The sequence below is a fragment of the Larus michahellis genome, chromosome 23 (genome assembly GCF_964199755.1).
Source record: "Larus michahellis chromosome 23, bLarMic1.1, whole genome shotgun sequence".
Taxonomy (NCBI): Eukaryota; Metazoa; Chordata; class Aves; order Charadriiformes; family Laridae; genus Larus; species Larus michahellis.
This window is the reverse complement of record NC_133918.1, coordinates 2,764,977-2,783,225: the sequence shown is the minus strand read 5'-3', so window position 1 is coordinate 2,783,225 and position 18,249 is coordinate 2,764,977. Positions and strand designations below refer to the sequence as shown.

Below are 18,249 nucleotides of genomic sequence, written 5' to 3'. Positions count from 1 at the left end.
CATTTTTCACAGAAAGAGTGGTCAAACACTGGAATAGGCTGCCCAGGGAGATGGTGGGGTCACCATCCCTGAATGTGTTTAAGACTCGTTTAGATGTGGTGTTGAGGGATATGGTGTAAGGGAGAACTTTGTAGAGTGGAGCTGATGGTTGGGCTCGATGATCCCAAGGGTCTTTTCCAACCTAAATGATTCTATGATTCTATTTCCTTATATATGTTCTGTATTTCTATAGTAGAAGCAGACAGAAGATCCATGGGGGACAGAAAGAGATGCCAGGAAGTCTGTTAACACTTGATGGCTCTAAAGTTAATTCTCAAAGTCTGCAGGGTCATTTCTGGCTAAGGTGAGTATTTGCCTGTTACCTTCATTTTTATATGAAAAATGCTCTTCCATGTCTTCTAAGGCAGTTTAAGCCCCATGGCCCATGACAGCATACGTATGCATACGACAGCATGTGAACGCCATCTACTGGCTGCAGTCCCTGGACTTGGAGCAAGTGCACTTTTTCCAAACCCCATCAGTCTGGTCACGGGGATATTTCATTGAGCACATACTGATGGGCTGAGTTAGCCCATCTCTGCTCGCCAGGCCAACCAGTTTTGTTTGGACTCCATTTTCTTTAGGTATGCTGGGGTGTATAGAGTGAGCACGGCACGAAGCTGATTTTCCAGCACTGCAGTTCCTCCAGTTCTCCAGTGCTAAGCCCAGCTCCTGCAGAGTCCTGCCGATTTGGAGGAGGCAATAGCAAGGCAGGGGAATGGGTTGTGCAGGATCAGGTCCTTCCTGGTGCTGGGTGTTTTCCCAAGCAGCTGTTTTTACCCTGTCCCAGTCCGTCTCCTATCTCCACGTGCTCCTCTCACCTGGAACAACATGTTTTTATGTTACTTGATAGCATGTTTTTTTCAATCTGTGAGCCAAATACTCAGATGAGGGCGACACAAGGTCGGTATGTGACTTTTGGAAAGACGCTGACTGTCTTGTGAGCATCTCCCTTTTATTTCCCTAAACATGATGCTCATCTTTAGGCAGTGAGAGCTGGTACTGATGGGGACTTTCTGCAATCCTGCAGGTCACCAGCAACCCAGAGGCTCTAGATTACTTTCCTACCTGTATGATAGAAATTATTGGCTTGTTCAAAAGTGCTGATGTTATTATTACGGCAAATCCAGCTGTTTCTGGTACACTGGTGGAAGTCAAAGCCAGGAACCTGTTTTGGGGTCTGCCACGGGAGGGCAGTGGATCCCCCCTCAGCCTGCGGGAAATAATCGCTTCTGGCTGCCACGGGAGATGCAAGAAACGGGCTGTAGAGGTCCCTTTGCACCAGGAGATGGCTGGGGCTGAGAAGTGACAGTGTCCCCGTGTCTTTTTCCAAGGGAAAAGCAAAATTTAGCCCCAGCCTAAGTCTGATGGCTCTTTAAAGACGGGCTGAGATGTTTTTTTTCGAAAGCCAATATTGCAAGGGAAAGGGATGAGAGATGCTCGCTGGGCAAACTGAGGAGCTGTGACTTCACTGGCAGCTGAACTCTAACCCTCCCCAAACGCTGCGCGGGCCAGGCTGCTGGAGCTGAGAGCTCACCACAGTGTGCACACCGCAGGGCTGCGGCTTGTTCATGTGCATGCACGTTCGCAAGGTTTCCATGCACGTCTGTATGGTTTCTAGGAGTCTTGTTGAAATTTAAGGCATTTTAAATGCATTTCTTAATGGCCAGGACATTAAAAGGTTTGCATCTGGCAGAGCGTCCCAGAGAGGGAGGTCCAGGGGATGAATGGGGCCTGAGATTTCCATACTCTCTCCATTCACACTGCTGGTTCCTGACCCCATCAGAGGTCTTTAGATGGAGAAGACGACAGATCCCAACACTCTCCAAAGGCCCAAATAAGAAATATCCATAGACTGTTTATTCTTCTTTCCACCCCTTTTTTGAGAAACTTGGGTATTTCCCAAATTTTTCCAAAGTAATTTCTATGAAGCCTGTTGCGGTGATGCAGCTGGTGGTGCCCAGCAAATGCTGGGTGCGGATGGTGGCCAGTTTCAGTGCAAGGTGACAGTGGGCTCGAGCTTGTGGGGCTACCGAGGCCTTACAAGGTGGCCAGGAAAGGAATGGGTGCCCTATGAGTGCAACGCTCCAGCACGAGCTAAATCTCTTACTAAACTCCAGAGGTTCCACGTAGTCCCAGGACTTTTTGAATACCCAACTCTGGGAGAAGCTTTTCAGGGTTTACACCTTACTGGACACCAGAGGATCCAAGCAGGAGGTGCACGGTCTGCAGAAATCCAGCTTGTTCAGACTGGCTGCTCAGAGGATGGCTCCTTTTAAATGCCTGCAGGTTTCTATTTTACATATCTGCCTTCTGTTTTTCCCCCTTACAGGTCAGGCTGAGGTTACAGGTTTTCATTTATGAGGGTAACAAATGTGCATTTTATTTTAAACACTCAATTGCAAAATCCCAGGAACTGGAGCCTGAAAATACCACGAAGTTGTGTGCGACTCTCCAGCTCGGCAGGGCTGGTGATGCTGCAGCTCGCGGTGGTTTAAGGGGGCTGGTGTGTCCCTGTGCATCCCCAAGGAGGAGAACACAGGGCCTGGATGCTTCCTTTTCAAGTTCCTGATAAAATGGCACATAATGAGGATGGTTGAGGCCGGAGGGCACCTCTGGAGATCATCTGATCCACCTCCTGCTCAAAGCAGGAGCAGCCAGAGGGGGTTGCTCAGGGTTGCGTCCAGTCAGGTTTTGATTATCTCCAAGGATGCAGACCCTACAACTGCTCTGCACAACCTGCTCCAGCATTTGACAGCCCTTACAGTAAAAAAAAATATAAAAAATTCTCTTCTGTTTAAAGGACATGTCCTGTATTTCAACTCCTGGCCCTTGCCTCGTCCATTTACCGGGCACCACTGAGCAGAGTCTGGCTCCAATCACGTTAAGCTAGCCTGCCTGAAATTAAGATGAAACATTTGTTTGCAGGGTAAATAAAAGTTATTTTGGTTCCTTTGAAATTATTTACAACTTGAACCAAAGTTTTAAGTGAAAAAAAAAAAAGAAAGAGTATTTTGGGGATGAAAAACTGCAGGCTTTGTTCAAGATATGCATGAAATTAAACGCTTTAACTTATTATTGCACTGTGACATTCCCCATTTGAAATTTGCCTGCCTTTAATTAAAAAAACTGGGGACTGCAAGTGCCTTCAAACATGCGTTTGAACACAGAGAAAGGTTTTATTTTGGGGAGAACAAAATGTTTTCATTGTCTCTGCTTAAGGAAAAAAAAATATTTTGCTGTGACAAATAGGAAGGTTTTATTCTGTGTTGATCTAAAGAGAAAAAAATCTTCCTCTTCCTAATTTTTTAATTTGATCTTTAAAGGACAGACCAGCTGTTTGCACAGGTGTAGGCTTCACCTCTAGGAATAAAAGAAGAAGAGCTGCGGAAGGAGGGACAACGTTGGGATCTGGTAGGTCTTTGAAATGTGGGATGGGATTGGACTCTTTCCTGTCGAATGACAGCGGTTGTTGTAGATCCGAATTCTCCTTTGCTTGAGTGTTGGGGGGGGCTTGGATGTGTGTTGGGCAGCTTAAGCTCAACATGGAACAGGCTGCCCAGGGGAGTGGTGGAGTCACCGTCCCTGGAGGTATTTAAAAGACGTGTGGACATGGCCCTTAGGGCCATGGTTTAGTGGTGGACTTGGCAGTGTTAGGTTTATGGTTGGACTTGGTGATCTTTAAGATCCTTTCCAACCTAAACGATTCTATGAGCATGGCCGTACCCTCTGATTGATGCTATTGAGCTCAACTTGGTCTTGGCATAGCTGGAGACGATGGGATAAACAATGTGGAAACCCCTACACCCTCTCCTCGCAGTGTCTTCCAGTTCATCTTGGGAGGTTTATCTTCTCCGGTTGAGGTTTTTATAGGACAACTGCTGGAGTTCCCGGTCCGGGGTGGCATTGCTGAAAGTCATTACCAGCGAACCCCTGTTTGGGCACGGGTGTGAAACAAGTCGGTGTGCAGTTATGCACCTCCTGCTGCCCCGAGGTTCTCTGCCCATCCCTGTAGCATCAGGCCCTTTGCCTGAGGGCTTTCAGGTGTGGGGGGACGAGGTACTGCTGAGGATTTGGTCCAAAGGGATGGAACCTGTGGTGGACCAGAGTGTGTTGTTTGGTGCAGGGTCTGCAGCAGTGGGAGCCTCTGTCTCTCTTCCTACCTGCTGCCTCCTGCACTCTCTCAGCCTGTCCTCACAGCAGAGGGGCGCCAGCCCTTGGAGCATCTCCATGGCCTCCTCTGGCCCCGTTCCAACAGCTCCGTGTCCTTCTGCTGTTGGTGCCCCAGCACTGGAGGCAGCACTGCAGGGGGGTCTCCCCCGAGTGGAGCAGAGGGGCAGAATCCCCCCCTCGCCCTGCTGCCCACGCTGCTGGGGATGCAGCCCAGGCTGCGGGGGCTTTCTGGGCTGCCAGCGCACATTGCCAGCTCATTTTGAGCTTGTCATCCAGCAACACCCCAAGTCCTTCTCCTCAGGGCTTTCTCAGGAGATGGTTTGCATGGCTAAACCATGAAGGCAAGTATCCTGTGCTTGCTCACTGGTCTGGTGGGCAGTCCTGCAGAGAGCCAACTGGGAGGATGGTTCATGGTTCTCGCGCAGGAGCCAAGAGCCTCTCTGTTGGGACAGCTGTTCCCTCCGGAGAGGGACCTGCGGTTCCTGGCACGTGCAGGTTCCCCGTGTGAAGAAGCACAGGCCAAAGCACGCTGTGCTGCTCCCTGCAGCAGGGCAGAATTAGGGATGCAGATCCTTGCAAGGCTGCACGTGGCAGGGGAAACAGCACGTGTGCCTGGACCTCGGCACCTGAGCGATCCAAGGCGTCCTTGGGGATGTAGACGCTCATTAGTTCCGTATAAACACTTGTCACGTTGGACTGGGCTTTGTGAGACAAGTTTGTTTGTGATGGGATGGAGCCTGGGAAGGGGAGACCTTGACTGACAGGTCGGGTTAAACTCCCTGACAGGCTGAGGGCTTGTGGCTCCCTCCCAAAATGCTCTTCAGGGCAGCAGACCCTGGCCCAGCCTTCCCTTCCCAGGCTCTGCACCAGGGTGAAGTCTCATTGCCCGCAGCGCTGTACAGCAGCTCTGCATTTGCTGCGATGCCATGATGGTGTGTGGAGGAGAGACACGGCCACCTCCTGTAGGAACCATTCTCCAACCTCCTGTAGGAACCATTCTCCAACCTCCTGTAGGAACCATTCTCCAACCTCCTGCACCAGGGAAATATGTTTTGGCGTAGAAAAGAGATGCTAGAGAAGGAAGGCAGTGGGTGGGGATTATTTTATCCCCCACTTTAGGTTTGAAGCCTTAGATCATGCCCATGGACAAAAGCATCTGGGAGAGATTATAGCCCTGACCTGGGGGCTGGTGTTTATGCCAAATGAAATGGCTCGTGATAATAGGGCATCGCATGGCCTGACCTGCTCCACAAGGCTTGTTTACATCTCATGAACAGGAAAATTTCACCCGCACCCTCCTGCCTGGTGATCAGCAGCAAGTCCTCCCTCTGCTGATTGCCTGCTTGCCTTCCCTGGGTACAAAAACGCGCAGAAAGGCGTAAACAGTCCTGTCCAGCAACCTGCTTTTTTTTATTATTTTTTTTGGCTGAACTGGGGCTGGCTCTGGCTCGAAGAGTGGATTGTTTAGTGTCGAGGTAGCCATGGTGAAAATCATGCTGGTCCTTGGCTGCGTTCATACCTGCTTGGCTGAGTGGGACTTTCTTTGTTCAAGTGCAGCAGGATACAGATTTTCAAAGTTTCCTTGTTGTTTTTTTAGCTCCTCTAGGATGAGTCCGTCTCTCGTGGTCTTTGTTCATTTCCCAGCTCCTGGCTGGAGAGGGAAGCATCGTTTGATGCCCTGGGCAGCTGCTCAAAGGTTGCGTGGTCTGAGGAAGAGAGGTTGCGAAGCTGTTTGAGCTCACCGACATGCAGGGGAGTCCTCCAGACCTGGAGGCAGCAATGTCACCAGACAGCGCTGGATCTTGCCCTGTCACCTGGTTGTCAGAGGAGCCTGTGGATGCTGACAGTTTATATGGGTTTAATAAGAGACTGTAGGAGAAATTGCTGAGGGGTTACTAAGTACATCTGGATCAAGAGTTCCTCTGAGCTGGATACTGGGAGAGGACTTGGAGGAATATCATATAAGTTTGTCTTGTTCTTACGTTTCTCTGGGCATCCTCTTATGGTCACTGTTAAAGAGAAGCTATGAGGCAAACTGAGTCCTTGGCCTGACCTGGTGTGTGTGAGGACCTTGTCCCTTGACTCTTCTTTACGGGGTCAATTTCTGCTGCTTTGGCACCAGCTGCCTCTCCAGGGAGCTGATGCTGGACTCTGTTGCTGGCTGAGCTGTGAACCAGCGAGGCTGTTTTTTAGACCTGCTCTGTAGATGAACTGGAAGCCCAAGCTGTTTCCATCTCGGCACTGAATGAGAAGAGAAGAGAAGAAAGGTCTGATCCTGCTCGGGTGCAGGGGGCAAAAGGGAGATGGATGGCTGAGACTGACCCTTCCTTCATCCCACCCACTTTCTCTTCTCAACTCAGCCCCTTATTCTCATTAATTTCTCTCCGAATCTTCCCTTGCACTCAAACTCTGACCTTCCCTCTCCCTACAGAGCCCTTGCTCTTCTGCATCCTCCTTCCAGGCTCATTCTGCCCCATTCTCTTCCGCTGTATGAAGCAGCTCCCAGTCTGCCAGCAGGCCTAAAAAAGCCAGTCTCTAAAGTTTGCCAGTTCCTGGAGTTGTCAAGGAGGGGAAATTGAAGCAAACAAGCAAATGGGCTGCGAAAACCAACATCAGTCAAGAACGCAGCTTTCTGCAGCTGGCGATGGGCTAATATCTATAGTGACAGATCCAGGAAGGTTTTTCTCCTCTGCTTTAAAATGTGAGTTTGGGTTGGTTTTTTTTGTTCTGCATTAAGTCCCACGATCAGAATTGCTTAGTGGCAGAGGGATGTCATGGGTCAACGGCAGAGAAAACAGATATTCTCCCTCATGTCTTTTGGGGAGGATGGAAGATGATTCAAATGGATTGACTGGCGTGATTCATGCAGAGGTTTATAATCTGCTTAGAAATATCCCCCACCCCAAAAGAGCTGCAAATGATGGATTTCCAGGGTGAGCTCTGTGGCATGTTGTCTGCTGAGGAAGGCTTTGCACCTGCCTGGCTCTTGGATCCGTCTCCACTTCAAAGCAGGCGAGCTCTCCATCACCAGACGTCTCACGATGACAAGGGCCAGCAGAACGGGGTAGAGGTTGTCTTTCTTTTCATCTTGCTGTAGTTCATCAATGCTAACCACATCCCCACCTGGGGTTTGTATGGGTTAGGGTTAAGATAAATTCCACAGTGGCTCGTCTCAGGGGTCTTGCTGGGAGGTTTAGCTGGACATAAAAGCACAGCCCGTTCCACCATGAAGGAGGCGTCTTCAGTTACAGTTTGTGGGTCCTACTTTGGGACCTCACTCTGCTCTAGCTTTGTATTAAGCCCGGTTTAGCTGTGCTTGTCCTGGTACCCAATGCCGCAGTCATTGAGGAGCTGCCTTCTAATTTCAGGTTGCATTTTATTGTGGGCCTATTTGTTCTCCCGTGTAGGGGAGAAGGAACATTGTGCCATTGTTTGTCCTTAGCTTCGTTGACTTTTGTCCCTTCATGGCAAGGAACTGATGACAGTGAAGACATTTGGATAGAGGGTTCCAGGGAATTCACCCTGGCTGGGGTGCTGGGGGGCATCGCCTTGCCCTGACCCTTCTCAAACAGTGGCTTTGGAGAAGTCATTGATGCTGTGTATTTTTTGGAGGCTTGAGCTTGGGACAATGTGGCTTGATTGCCTGCCATAGCAGAGGGATCAGCCAGCGTGCTGGAGAGGAGCTGGAATGAGAGAGGCTACAGGTCTTTCCCGGGTCTGTGCTTGATCACTTCTGAAGGGCCTGGATTTCTGATCTTGATGGGGAGCTGTTGATGATGTGAACTACCTGAAACTACCTGGTGCAAAGTGAACGCTTTCCCTTAGAGAGATGCTTAAACTCCTATTGATTTTAGACAGAGCCCATCCAGGAGGTGATTTGCTCTTGTGTTTTATTATCTAGTAGTAAACATTTATTATTGCTGCTATTTATGAGTGAGCGCCTCAACGCAGCGAGTCTTCAAGTGGTGACAGGAGCGTGATAGATTTTGCTACTGGTTCATGCCCTGATCAGTAGAGGACATTTCTCGCTCTGGGATTCCCAAGCTGTTGACAGCTGACATCTAGGTACAGGCAGCCCCAGTGAAACTCCCCATGACCTTGACATTGATGTGTGAAGGGTTAATAAGGGCTTTGCTCTGCCTCCGTGTTCACATCTGCTGATTAATTCCAGCCAGGTGTCTATGGTTCAGGTCTTAAAACAACAATTGCTGAAGTGTCTGGGAACACTTAGTTAGGCTTCACTCTGCAATTCCAAGTATGGATAAATATTTGCACCTCTGTAGCTGTAAGACACCTTTGAGATATGAAGGCAATTACTGTAGGAGTTCTTTACAAGACAAAAAGACTGATTTCCTGAGGAGCGGTGGTGGTTCAGAGGAAGGCAGGACTTGTGGGCTCTTTTTGCAGCTCTTTCTGGGTGGTCTTGGGGAAGGTCACGGGGCAGCTGGTTTGGGTGCTGGAGGGGTTGTCATCCTACAGCACCTCTCGGGGAATTCAAACATGCTCCCGCTGATTTTTGGCTTTACAGTTTCTGGGCCGTGGTTGCCCCCAGCGATCCATTTTACATGGGAGAATGAGGAGGAGAAATGCAGAATCCGGAAGCATGTGCAAAACCTCTTCCTTGAGATACCCTGAGGAAAGGCCTCGTATGGCTCAGCAACCCTGGAAAAGATGTTTAACTTTGGTGAGTTCCTATTTCCACGTAGGTGTACTGTAATCAATGTAGTGGTTTGCTTCTTTCCATTAAAGAAACCAGTGGTTTTCAGCTGTATCTTTGCGGGGGGTACCGCCTTGTGATTCTTCATTTCTGTCTTTCAGCAGCGTGCCATCCTGTGATGTGTGCAAGGATAACAGAAAAAAGTGTCTGCTTTCCGACGAGGGCAATTTGGCTCATCCGTGCCTTCCCGCATGCCTGGGGGCTCCAAGTAAGTTACCTGCTCTTCTAAATGCGTTTATAATTGCCCTGCTGATGCACCCCTGACTATTTTATTTTTAATTTTTTTAAATTTTTTTATTGGTTTGGGTCCGAAAATTGTAGGGAGGCCTGTGAACCTAAGTCATGTCTCACTCTGGCCAGCGATGCACATAACCTGCCTGAGCTGGAGTGCGGCAAACTAAAACTCACCCCAGACATTGTCATTGACTCAATTCAGAGACATATATGGGTTGCAGGGTCCATGTTATTTGGCCAAATAAACAGCCTCTCAAGAGAGCTCTTCCCTCCCATGTGTGATGAAGTTGCTTTATACTTCGCTATCCATACTGCTGGGGAGTCTGTGGTGTATTAAAACTATTGTAGTAACTTCACAGGCATTTCCACATTCAAGTGATCATAATAACGCTCATAAAGTACACTCCAGTGTGAAGTATTTATGAATTATTCGACTTAAGGTGCGGGGGAAAAAAAAAAAAAAAAAAAGAAGAAAAGACCTGGGCTGAATTAATAGCTCTGGAAGAACCATAAATTTAGAGGAATCATATTGCAGAGGGTTATTTTGTGTGTGCAATAAAAGGAACATTTATGGCTTTGGTGCGTAAATTTGGTTTGAAAGTTTTTGAAGCAAAGACCTTTGAAATAACTTATAACTTTTACTCCTTTTGTTTTAATATTGCCTTAAAGAGAAACACCAGACACTTTGGTGCTATGCACGAAGGCAAGTGAGGAAAAGGTGGGAGCACAGTCAACTTGGCATCTTGTCCTTGACCGTGGCCAAAGCAGGTAAGGAAGGGGAGCAGGAGGATGCTCCTGGTGCCCTAAGGGAGATGCTCAGCCCCGGGGCCGGCTTCCTCTGAGCCCACACTGGGGTTTGGTGGCCACATGTCTCCCCATTCACTGCTGTGGCAATAAATATATGTGATTCCCAAATCTCGTTAGTAATCATCTTGTCTGGAGGATTCCTGGACGCTGTTCACATGCTGCAGTAAGGCAGACGGCTGTGAGATTTGTCTTCCCCCATTTCCCAGCCTGAGGGTGATACTTTTACAGGGAGATGAAGGGGAGGGAGCTGAGGGGTGCCCAAGGACCAGGCACCCCCGCCCCACAGCAGGGTTAATGCAGGCCTGTGTTTACCCTGGATCGGAAAGAAGGCAGATTCTGCCCTTCAGCAAGATGGGGAGAAAGCGTTCACCGCATTCCTAGGAGGTGTTTGCAAGTGATGAGGAAGCATTTACACCCCCAGTCACCTCCTGCCTGAGGAAGAGGAGTGGGAGAGTGGAGCTGGTTTAGGATGCGGCTCTCTGGGATGTCACGGGCAGTCCTTGGTGCAGGATGGCAGGGACGACCTGCTCCAGAGCATCCCGCACCTTCCCTGTGTCCCTGGAGGCAGGGGGGACTGGAGCTGCCAGGAAAGAGATCTGATTCAAGCAGCAGGAATGCAGACACCATCGCTCCCCGGTTTTGTCTTTTTTTTTTTTTTTTTTTTTTTTCTCCTTTGCTACCTATCTTGATGAGGCAGAGCGACCTGAAGCAAAGCCGCAGCTCGTAAATCCTCACTGCTGCCAGGACCCGGAGGGTTTTCTTCCCTCTGTCAAACTGAATAATCAAATCCCCTCAAACACGTTTTTAATTGAGTAACTGAAGGCTGTAATGCTCCCTCTGGGACAGCTGTGGTGTGCTTGCACAGGCAGCAGGGAGACGCTGGCTCCCATTCCCCGGTGTGAGTGACGCCAAGCAGCAGCCGGGGCTTCTCCAGCCTGGAAGCACTTAGGGTTCCGGGTGGCTGCTGGAGCCGTGGCACCCACATGGGAGCAATTTGGGGAGATGCCTGCGAAGCACTGCGGTTCTGGCTGCACTCCCTCAGGGCCGGAGCCGGCGAGGTTGGTGACTGCGTGGCAGCTGTGGGGTGGTGGGGATGCTGCTCCCCTTTCCCTGCTAAAGCACCACAAGTGGGGAGCGAGCAATGACGGAATAGTTGTGAGATTGTGCTAGAAATCATGGGATTTCTACCGAGGCTGCTAGAATAAGTTACATGGGTGTGGAGGCACATTTGCCTCTTTGCTTTCAACTTTTGAGTTGCCCAGGCTGCAAATCCAAAGGGAAAGGCACACAATGTGGATATTCCCTTATCCCGTCCCATCTCCCGCTGCCCAGCCAGCCCCTTCCCTGCTCTGCTCTCTGCAGCTTCTTGGCCAGGGCAGAGCCAGAGCCCCACCAGGACCTTCCCGAAAGGGACAGCAGAGGAGACACGTCATGTGCGGAGATGGGAGAGATGCTCTTGTCTTGGTCTCCAGCAGATGGGTATTTCTGGGAGTCCTGCAGCACTTGGTTTCCATCTTGGCCAAGATGGTTATCATTAATTGTACTAACTCTAGCCATTCTTGACATCCACAGAAACGTCTAATCCTGTTTTGGAGCTGGCTACATTCTTGCCTCTTTACGTCCTCCTTTCCCTGGGAATTTTCCCTTCAGACAATTGGGCTGTGCTAGAAATCCATGTTACTGTCAAAAACCTGTGGAGAGGTTCTGCTGGGCAGAAGATGTTGCAATGGGAGCCCATGGTGGCGGTGCTGGTGCGGGACGGATGCTGGGGCTTTTTGGGTCTTGGCGCTGGATGTGAATCTGCCTTCCCCAGGGTGCTGCCCTTGTTCCTCAGCCACCGGCTGAGCCCAGGGATGGTGCACGCCTGTCTTTCTGTAGATATTGGCCCTCCAGGTGGGGTTAAATGCTGCTGGATTTGCAGGTAGAGGTTACGTCTCTGACTTAGGTCATTGGGGAAATCGGGAGAAATGGAGAAACTGGTTAAAGAGGTGGATGTGATTTGGATGGAAAGGTTGTTCCCACTTCATGGGTTGGTTTGGTACGAAAGTGGCATCAACGCCTGAGGATGTCCCTGTCCCTGGGTCTCCCTGGCTCCCTACTGAGAGCCGGAGGGTGCCAGACCCATGGGCACGTGCTACAGAGAGGTGCCACCAGCAGCTCTTCATCTCCAGCAGGCAGTGTCCGTAAGGGAAAAGAAAGCAACCCTAACCTTAACAAAATTAATAGGGAGAAAAGGTGCTTGTTCATTCCCATTTCACTAGCAGAAAACATTTAAATGCTGAAAAACCCCTGTGCTATGGCTGGTTTTTGTGCAGGACCCTCAGGTTCCCATGCCAGCCTGCGAGGTTTTCTTGCTGTAACACGGACTTCTGATGGATTTCCCTGCTGGGAGGCAGCAAAAACTTAAATGAAACCCTGGCGGAGCTAATTGCAAAGGGTTCCACCTCGGTTCCTGGGGGCTGGTGCATGGATGTTGGTTCGGGATTGCTTACCACGGCAAGGCATTTTTCCATGGGCAATGTGCATTTCCAATGTGTTTCTTCGCATCCAGGATGCAAAGGAGAGTAAAACGAAGGGCAGATGATAACTAGAAGGTCATTTTCTGATTGGCGCTGGCTGGAATCAGATCTGTGATGGGCCCTTGGCTGTTTTTGGAGAGGCGTTGAACTCTGCTCTCTGCTCAGCCCCTCGTCTAGGCGAGCCCCTGCCTTGGGTGGAAAGTTCACTTCTCAGACCCGTAAATTTAAACAGCTCAGGAGGCAGCTGGGGTCTAATCCAAAACAGTAGGACGGCGTGAAATCTCCTCCTGGAGGGCTTTCCTGCTGTGCTGGATGCCGATCTGAGGCATTTTGCGCAGGGCAGGCTGCTGGCAGAAGTCAGGGCTCCAGGATCCCACATCTCGGGGGATTGGGGGGTTTTCTGTAGGACCCCCCTCAGATGGTGAGCGAGCCATTCCCTTCTGCCCCTGCCACGCAGGACACCAGGCACTGCAGGGGCTTATGGCTCCCTGTGTCTCTGGGAGCCTCCTTTGCTGCTCACCGGCACCATGAGCCTGGAGAAGGATGTGCTCCCTGGATGAGATTTTGGGAGGGGATGTTATGACATGACTGGGAAAATGTCATTTGCTCCCTATGGTTCACTTGGCTCCGGGTCTCTGACCAAGCGGGCACCGGGATCGGCACAGACCCCACACTATGCTGGGGCCAGCCTGAGAAAGGGATCATTAATGTAAAACCCATCAGCTGCCCCGACAGCACAGGAATACCCGTCTCTATCCCCTACAGGCTGGATTAACAGGTTTTTCCTTTTTATCCCTATAGGAAAGAGTTATTCCCCCTGCATTTGTTTCAGAGCAGCATCCTGGTTCAGACCCTCTCCCTGCGACAGCCCAGTGGAAGAGCACCGGACTTCCCTGTAAATACCATGATGGGAAGGAGCCGTGAAATGGCAAACGTCACTGTGCATTGATGGCACACAAGGACGTTGCTTCCCGGGGGCTGCCAAGAGCCACTTGAGCAGAGAAGTGCAGGTTAAACAAGCCAAAAGCCCACATCAGCCCCCGGAGTACTCAGTGTGCCCCAGCAAGTGGGGCTGGTTCCTGCTCCCCTTGGAGTCTTTGCTGCCAGGGGGGCTCGAGGGGCTCCCCAGGGAGTCCCAGCCAAGATTTACAGCCCTGAATGTGGATTTTGAGTGCTTTGAGGGGTGAAGCAGGGTTTGCATTTCAGGGCAGCAGGATCCGCATGGGGATGGGGCTCCTGGGCTCTGTGGTAGGTGGGTATCAATAGAAACTGTCTCTCAGTAACATTTGCTTAACTAATGTGTTTTAACCATTGATCTGGCCTCCCCGAGACCTTTTCACTTAAGGTTTTAAAGGACCTTGTGGTGATGCATGGCCAGTGGCAGAGACAGATGGGTTTTGGTGGAATTAAACTGTTGTCCAACCCTTGGCTGAACCATGACCTTGAGAACAGCCAAGGAGGGCCTCCTGCCATGCAAGACTCGAGATGGATGGTCTCCATGAGGGCAAGAGCAGGTGATGGCAATAGGAATGAAGTTAGGTTAGCAACCAGATCATTTTAAATCCTTGTTGGGATCTGGTGCCGTGAAACCAATTAAACCTTGCAGTGGATAAAGCAAAGATGGATGGTCCGGGCTGTGATCCTGCGTGGCTTCATTGACGAGAGGAACCCAAATGAACACGGGACAAGTCGATTTTTTCATTGCTGCTGTTGGATAAAGTTTAGCTGGGAGGACTTTTTAACCTTAAAACAGACGTCTTCAGGTCTGGGCTAAATTATGCCTCCACAGGCTGTCGTTATATCATAAAAGGAGCAGGTAATTTTAACATTTTTGAACAATTGCCCAGATTAAGTTTGCTAAAGAAGAAACCTCTGTGAGTGTTCATGGACGCGTAGAGGAAACCAGGACTGGAATGCTTTGATTTATGAGTGGGGTCGGGGATGCCCTGGAATGAGCGGGTCCTTGGACAGCCTACACACGAGAGCAGGAGGCTTAAAAGACCTGCTGAAACGCTTTGTGGTCTGAGGATTTCGCTGCTGCACCGATTCATCTCCGATTATCAAACAGAGCACAAATTCCTTCCTGATGACATGTGAGTGAGTGTGTTACTGGAGAAGCCGGCTGATGAATTCAGGGTGAGAGGGATATGGCAGAGGGTCCTTCGGTTTTTTTGGGGAGGACGTGAGTGCTTTTGGTTGCTGAAGTGATTCAGGGAGGTTCCTGCAGCCTGCAGAGCTCATGATGCTGTTTTAAGCTCACGATGCTGTTTTAAGCTCACTGGAGACGTGGCTATTGGACCAGAAGACATTTTTAAGAGGTAAACCAGCATCCTTGGCCATGGGCTGGTGGCGCATTTTGCAAAATAGTTATATCCCCCAAACTGGAAGAGAAAAACCCCGAGTGACAGTCCTGTGAGCAGCACGTTGTGAAGACAGGGCGGTGTGTAACTCTTCACTCTTTGACATTTTCAAGGCAGGGAAAAGAAGTAGAAAAGGAGAGACATTGTGTGCTGTCTTTCTGCTCCAAGTTACCCACATTTTTATACCCCAGTAAAACTTGAGACTCCTCGAGGGCCTGAGCCTGCGTAGCCCACACCCAGCAGCGGTGGATGCCAGCAGGAGAAGCATCTTGGCCCCATTTTTGGGAGCGCAAACGGCAGCAGAGGCTGTGCAGAACCGGGCCTGGGATGGTGTCCCTGACGTCAGGCAGGAGCGCCCGGGGAGCAGCGTTAGAAACACCCTTCGCTGGTGTGAATTAGGTTAGAGCCTGGTCCCGGGAGGAAGGGGGAATTCATTAAAATGCCACCACATGTGGAGGGAGGTTATAACTGATTTTGAGCGAGTGCAGCTGACAATCTGAAAATATATTTTCCCTTCCAAAGGGTTTTTATTCTTTCAGCTCTGCCTCGCTGCAGCCTTCAAATACCACAGATGTACGTACAGGCGATGGTCTGGCGTTGGCATGAGCTTTTCCCAGTAGCGATACAGAGCAGACCGAGGCAGTGACGATTATAGTCAGCTATTTAAAGAAAGATGCTGCTTTTCCGTCGCTCAGGTCTTTGCGCCCATTCATGCTCAGTGGGAAGTAAGTGGCATTTTCCAGCTTTTGCAGTGACAATTTCTGTTCTTTGTAGTTTCGTGCTGCTCTGCTGTTGTTTTATTCAGGAATAGCCCAAGCAAAAAGCACCCCAGCTCTCAGCAGGCAACATAAATTCAGCTCCTGGAGCTGCAGGAACCACCTTTGAAGATGCTCCTCCGATGGAGATGCTCAGGCAAGCCCTCGCGGTTTAAGACCACATTGCTAAATTTAACGCCATGCAGGTCCTTGGCCCCTTTGGGTGATGGGGTTTAGATAACCCCACTCTGAGCTCCGAAAAGCCGCAGCCGTTACCCTTGTTCAGCTGACACGGAGGAGCCCAACTTGCCCTGATGTTGTTGGTGCCTGAACACCCACCCAGCACTGAGTTGCTCTTTGTTTGCTTTAATCCCTGCAAAACCAGGTGCCGTAACTGCATCAAAACTGCTTTAAATCTGGGTGGCAACGTCACCCCCTCCTCACCCAGGGATTTCTTTGAGCTCGGGTAGCACTGCGCAGTCCTTTCCGAAGGGAGAACCCAGCTCGGAGCAGGAAGTCTTTCCCATAGCATCCCGGAGAGCCCTGACTTAAACCAGCTCCTCTCTCCCACCCCTTCTCCCAGGGAGAGGGGATGCTCCTTCCCAGGATGAAAAACATGCTTTAGTGGTGGCTGTTGGCTTGCTTTTTTTTTTTAAAGTGTTGTAAAATACTTCTGCTAAAATCCACTTGGAGCAAGGAGGGGAACCAAACCAACCCAAACAAACGCACAGCAATGCCCTCCCTCCCATGGCTGCCTCAATGTCCCCGGTGCCGGGGAAGGATTTCCCGGCGGGATGGGCTCTCCTCGCTGTGATTTAGGACCCGTCTCCCCGGGAAGCTCTCGCTGAGCCAAGCAAGAGCACAGATCCTGCGCTCTCATTGTTATTCTGCAAAACAGCTGCTTATTTCTGCTTAATCCCATTCCAAACAGATAGGCTTAAATCAGAAAAGTTTGGGTTTATGCCAGCCTGTGCAAGAAGCTGTCCTGAATCATACCTCCGGGCAGACGGACTCTTGTGGGGCTTGTAAAATACTGAGCACCTTCTTGGCAGAGTCGCGGTGAGTAAGAGAGAGTAAAAAAAATTGGCCCGGCCTCCTGGGGAAGGGCGGGGGGAGCCTCCTGGCCCAGCTCATTCCCAGCAGTGCTGTGGCAACGTCGTGGAAAAGGGCTTGCAGCTGAATTGTGGGGGGAAAAAACTAAAAATCCTCAATATTTAGATTGATGAAGTAAGGGAAAATGCCTCTGTGAAGAGGATGGCCTCAAAGGGTGTTTCTGTGCACTGGGAAATTACATGCATGTGTTTCCACTGCTGGTCGAGGTGTCCGGTGCCCGGATCCAGCCTGGGCTCTCCTCTCCCAGGGCCAGTCTCCCCTGGCTGCCAGGAGCGCTCATTTCTCCAGAAACTGCAGGGTGGCTGGGATGGATAAACATCCGTGTGACCAATGCTGCCTGTGAAAATGGGGACCTGTTGTGCTGGGGCTGCCGGGAACAGAGCTGGGGTGAGTCCTCAGCTGCAGGGACCATGGCAGAGCATCACCGGGGACACCAGAGACCTCCCTGGCTCAGAGTTCAACCTTTGCTGTCGCCTTGGCCGTGTGAAAGCAGGGGCAAACCTGGTCTGACACAGCTTGTGGATGAGTGATGGTTCAAAACAACCATCTGGGTGCCACCTCATCCCTGGAGAGAGCACCCATGTGTGGCAACTGGGACCCACGTGTGCAGGTACAGCTGAAGGAGCCTGGCAGCAAGGTGACACCTTAATTTTCTCTCTTTATTTTTTTTTTTTTGTATTTTATTTTTTTTAACAGGTCAAGAACCTCATGAACTTCCCCCAGAAAACAAAAGCACAGCAAAATCAGATCTGTGGGTCACCCCATTGAAGCCGGGCCATCAGAAGCTGAATGTGAGCTGTGAGAGAGCAGCTGAGATGAGACGGGGAGGCTTCGCTGCAGAGGACATGAGAGCAGGAGCTGGGGACAAATGCCGGGCTGTGCACAGCCCTCTGCCCTGGCTGACAGCTCCTGTCATTTGCACTCAATCCAGCTTTGATTTTATTTTTTAATTATTATTCTGTACAAAACCAGCCCCCAGACGAGCCCGCAAAGCAGTGGCAGAACCTTTGGAGCACACCAAATACATCTGTAACATGAGTAGGATGGGTGTGTGGAGCAAGAGGAATTCCTCCTGCAAACCCCCGGTGGCATAGCAAGGGCGGCGTGGCAGGTGGCCAGCGTCCCCCATGGGGCACCTCGTCCCACGCCACCTTCCCTGGGGAGGGCGATAAACTGGGACGCTGGCAAACAGCTCGGTGGTCCAGCTCAGGAAGCGCGGGAGGATGCTCGCGTCAGCGGTAGAGCTGACTGCCAAAGCCTCCCCAGGGCTCACAAGGGGCTTGCCTTTGCCTGGCAAACATTTGACACCACGCAGAGGGGGTGCTGGTGTATCCAGAACGTTTCCATAACTCAGACCCAACACAGGCACCAAAAATAAGATAAGACAAAAATCATTCCAAATAAAGCTCGCCTCTTAAAAGCAATAAATAACCTTGAGCAGATGCTGGCTCGCTCTTAATCCAATTATCTATCAGCAGGCCTACGCAGTGCTGGGAGGAAAAACACACCGACCCCATCTTGCTGGGAAACGG

At 50.5% G+C, this 18,249-nt stretch overlaps 1 long non-coding RNA gene across 1 annotated transcript; it reads left to right on the top strand.

The window, feature by feature from the left end:
- The first annotated feature begins 202 nt into the window (after window positions 1–202).
- LOC141734286 (uncharacterized) lies at window positions 203–18,156 on the top strand. Its single transcript, XR_012584489.1, has 7 exons — window positions 203–343; window positions 3,366–3,453; window positions 8,741–8,896; window positions 9,034–9,137; window positions 9,833–9,931; window positions 16,536–16,663; window positions 17,414–18,156. It is a non-coding gene; the product is annotated as an uncharacterized LOC141734286 (long non-coding RNA).
- The last annotated feature ends 93 nt before the right edge of the window (window positions 18,157–18,249 follow it).